Below are 5,218 nucleotides of genomic sequence, written 5' to 3'. Positions count from 1 at the left end.
TCTAGTATTATTTTTCGGAAACGTTTCATTGAAATTCCCCAAGATAGAAGAACCCGCTAAAATGTTTACTCTTGGATCGGTTGGTAGGTAAATCTAAAATGAGTGGATCTACTCGAGCTCCACTGCAACCCGTAAGGGTTCATTGTGAGTGATTCATATTCAGACTAGACCAAAAAAATCCAGCTTCTCAACAAAGCCGATTTCATTTGATGAGTGATCTTTCAGGTCAGATGGCAGAATGATGCTCTGCCAAATAATGAGAACCTGATTCGTTGATGGCATGCTATGTTTTCCAAGAGTCCAATCTTTATAAAATTCAAATGGGACAAATCCGGATAGAATAATTATGCCCGGAGTCTGAAGGTCGTCTTGCAGTCCATTTATTGTTTGTTTGGCAAAGTCTAAAGCGACAGATTGTGTTCCGTTAATATTTTTTTAAGTTATGTGTGAGATGGTTCTCATCAATCTCTTCACACAAATCAAAGGCGTGGATTTTCGCCAGAAATAAGGCCGCATGGGTCTGCTATGTCACTGCAACCTCATACCTACATCTGCACCAGAACCTAAGGATGTTTTTGGTCCATCAGTGAACCAACAGCTTTCAGCTCTCAATATTTCCTCCACCCGGCGGATCCCACCCTCTTCACTCAATATGACTGCAGGAATAAGTCGTAGTTGATTATTGAAGGCATTAATTTGGCGGTAATTTCCAGAATGATGTGTTTGCAGTTTGGAATAAGGAAATTATTGAGGCTCGATTTTGCCAGAATACATTTGTTGTTGTTAAGAGAGTTTCTTTCATCAAATGAAGACTTTTTGCTTATCTGAATTTTGAAATAATAAAACTACCTTTCAAGTACATTATCTTTTATTTATAGTTTATCTCGAATGAGCATTTTTAATCACTGAACTCATGGGCAATTTTTGAGATTAGTTAACTCACAATAAAAGAAAGCCTTAATTATTTTTAACATTATATGCCCAGTTCATGAGGATATCTCATACACCACAAGCACTTGAGTGTACATTTATATATGTATATACACGGCTATTCAATTCGTTTCTGTACATGGGGATCTCGTAAACGATAAGAGATAGAGTGACGGTTAAATTGTGGCAAAGTTGTGTATTTCAGAGAACTATTCAATGATATGAAGAAATCGAATATAGCTCTTTTGGTTCTGAAGATATACAGGAAAAACCAAAAAACTCCAAATTATTTTTTTGCGTATATCTTCTTTATTCGCAGACATATCGAAAATCTGTCCACATTTTGCTATTGGCACTTGATGTGGGCTCTCAGAATATATCCATAAATCTTTTATACAGGGTGTCATCTGACTTGGGCCACCCCCATCTTTGAATTTTCAAATGCGGACCTGTATTTTTTGGATTGTAGACGTTCACTTCATACTGAGAAATTAAATTCAATTTTATATTTCGGGATGTTTCGGTAATATTAGATTATAATTGTGTGAATTATTCCCTTTTAAATTACGGCCCTGGAAATTGGTTGACTGAGTTGAATAAAAACATAATAGCAACTTTCACGTCTCCCTATGTATCGTAGAGTTTTTCGAGAGTTTTTTTTCATTTTTAGGTACCTACTCATATTTTTTCCATTGCTCTGAGCGTTTTCTACAATGAACTTCGAATAAGAAAACCTTTTATGATTATTCGAAACATATCTACATCAAAAATATATTATATGTGTTTTAATAAGCAGAAAAAGAAATGATAGCAATAATAACATCCGAAACGAACACTATAATTGTAATGAAAATTACAATTATAGTGTTCTTACCTTTGACGCTTGGCTTTCTTCGCCCGACATAATATCGTCGCTGTCCAGATCGCTGATGTCAGAGTCGGAGTCGATAAGACAATGAATTAGAGGTTTTTTGTTTCTTTGCAAAGAATTGATATGCTTCCACTAGTTCGGTACTACTTATTTCATAGTATTCTGTAATAGTTGATATTATAGCCAGACTTGCTTCTTTCGGCTTTTTACAAACTTTCGTAAAAAAGAAAATCGTTTCTATAATTCGTGACATGAAATGAAACCCCTTTCCAAGGGACCACCTCTTATAGTTTACTCGGCAAGATGTTTTGAGGAAATGAGAGGGGGGATTGTTTACTGGTTACCATGAAAACCTATTTTTTGGAGATAAAAATCATTTGCTCAAATTATTTTAGAACAAACTATTCCTGTATTGACTTATGATGCGCCTGAATGGAAGCAAAAGCCAAAAACATAGAAAAAGAGAGAGAGAGAGAACTACTCTTGTGTAATATGATAGATAATGCTTACCGTGCGTTCCATTAACCGCTCACAACGATCAATATACCACTTTAATCGTTCCACATAACGACCGCGGTCGTTGAGTTCGCGGCGAAAACATCACTCACGACGTCATTACTTTCGCTCACAGCAAGCTCACAACGACCTATCTGAAGAGATGGATCAAAGTGGATGTTGAGAATATTTTGGCGCAATTTTTGAATTTTTTTCATGTGAACATTACAAATGGCGAGGTTGAAAAAATTAAGTAGAAGTTTTAATGAGGTTACGCAAACCTTAACAATGAGTTTCAATAATTACAAGCTAACTTTATTTATATTAAAAAATGTCTTATTCGGCAATTGGAGATTTGTAGATGCGTCGCAATAGTGCTCCAGAAACTAGTACATCTAGTTTAGATGGTGAGTAGAATGCAACTTTACAAAACTGCAATCGTGAAAACCCAAAACTTAGGCCATGTGTTATTGATTATGAGAATGTATTTCATCGTTATTCAGATGAAGAATTTAAAAGTCATTTCAGGTACATGATTTTGTATCTAATATTACACTTTAAATTTTGAAAATGTCTTGTCTAATTGTACATTTAGATTATACTCTAAATCTACGCTACTCTTAAATTCACTTCATTATGTGTAAGTAACTATTCCATTGATTACTTATGAGATTGAACAATGGAATAAGTTAAAAAATTAGAAATGAATTACGAATGACAGATGACATTTATGTCATATTTCAAAAATTACGCCGAAATATTCTTAACGTCCACTTCGACCATAGAACTCTCAGAGTAACAAAAGACATAGAGAGGCCTTTTCCATCCTTACATTGAAGACAGCATAACTTTGTTTACGAGAAGTAAGTTGGACCATAAAACAGTGCCGGTTGGTTTAGTTGATAATCGGAGGGATAGTATATATTTATAAAATAAATCATTTCAGGTGAAAATGTATTCTGTTTAAATAGTACCCACTACATGTTTATTTATGTATGGCTTTATAATAAAGCGCGTAGTTTACTGGGTGTAAATTAAATTATTTCAAATGAACTAATTCATAACAATGATAAATGTTAATTTTAAAAGTAATGAACTTTGCTTCATAAAATCAGATGAAGAAATTTGTGATTTATTCTCAGATTTGATGAACAAATTGTACGGTTTGTCCGATATAAAGAATTTTTGATTAGAAATCATGAATATTTACAATTACGATTGAGGTTTGATTTTATTATGTGATTTCATTAATAATTGGTATCTAGAAGTCTTTGTGGATCGACATTGTGTTTTTTTTAATAATTCATGCTGACGAATTCTATAATTACGAAAATTCTTAATGTAAATGAAAAAAACTGTATTTAAAAATTTTTAAAAAATTAATATGTGTGCCATAGGTCATATTCATTCTGTGATCAACAGATTAAAAAGATTTCTGCTTAATGTATAGTTTGTATACTGAATAGTTATTCTTATGCAACCGGTATAAAATCTGTTGTTGCTCACTTAACAACTAACTTATGTCACACAAAGAATATGTTTTCCGTTTTGGTATTTCTTTCTTTGTACAAGGCTCTTGCGTTGCATACAGACAATATTCAATGGTTGGGATATATCAAATAATGAAATAATATAAACCTAGTTTCAAAAACTTCATGTATAAGAATAAGATCAAAAAAATTATCATTGAAAACATCAAAAATATCCCCTTTCATAATATCGGTCCACAAAGACCCCTAGGTACCAATTATGAATGAAATTATGATTTCTAATCGAAAATTCTTTATATCGGACCTCACAAATTGTACCGCTTGTTCATAAATCTGAGAATAAATCACATCATTCATTGTTATGAATTAGTTCATTTGAAATAATTTAATTTTGATCCAGTAAACCACGTGCTTCATTATAAAGCCATACATGAATAAAAATCTAGTAGGTGGTGGAAAAAGTTGCCTCATTTCCATAATCATTATAATACAATAAACTAATAAACTAAAAAAAAGTAATAAAATAAACTAAACCAATCGCCACTGTTTTATGGTCCAACGTACTTCAAATGTAAATATACTCTTCATAACCCCTCATTACCTGTCACCCCCCACGGTCATAAGTTGTACAGAAAAGGATAGTACGATACCCGTTTCAAAATACATGTATTGTATTGGTATAGACATGACAACTCTATGTCGTATTATTACTCTGAGACAGAACTATAACTTAGACGACCCACCTCTTCCGATGGGTCCTTAGACAAGCTAAGGATGGGTCGTTGTGATCCAACGATTATGGACATACCGTCCATAATCGTTGGTTGTGATCTTGCCGTGAACGAAAGTAATGACGTCATGAGTGACCACAACGACCGCGGGCATTATGTGGAAAGTATAGGAGCATTTTGATCATTGTGTATTGTCAGCGCTTAGTGGAACGCACGGTATGATATTTGAAACTTGAAAATGTCAACAAAAAATTTAGGAGTAGCATAAATTTGGAGTATAATCAAGAGATTACATTCAAACTTAATTTATTTGAATACTGCATTAGAATTATATACAAAAAATTAAACTATAGGTACTTCCTTTTTAATTTACAAAATGTTAGTTTGTTGTGGAATTGGACGCGGTGGTAGCGCGCCCGACGCATGATCGGAAGTCCGTGGGTTCGATTCCCGCCTCATCCAGATATTTTTCTAGAGAGAATTTATCTGGTTGAAGCTGGAATGATTTTGCAACCGTGTTAGGAATCACACGTTAAAGGTAAGATCTCGTTAGTCCTTAGCTCGCACAAGTTTCTCAACTTCTGAGGGTTGTCGTTGTGAACGCTTAGTGGAACGCACACTAACCTAAATTCTAAATAAATTGTAGGTTGGCACTATCCGCAGCTGTACACTGACGTTTGGTGAATTGAACATTTGAACTG

This window comes from Leptinotarsa decemlineata, unplaced genomic scaffold (assembly GCF_025532065.1).
Source record: "Leptinotarsa decemlineata unplaced genomic scaffold, Ldec_3_MD MMD2_tig00026282_RagTag_RagTag, whole genome shotgun sequence".
In the NCBI taxonomy this organism is placed as follows: Eukaryota; Metazoa; Arthropoda; class Insecta; order Coleoptera; family Chrysomelidae; genus Leptinotarsa; species Leptinotarsa decemlineata.
Note: the sequence above shows the minus strand (reverse complement) of the source record.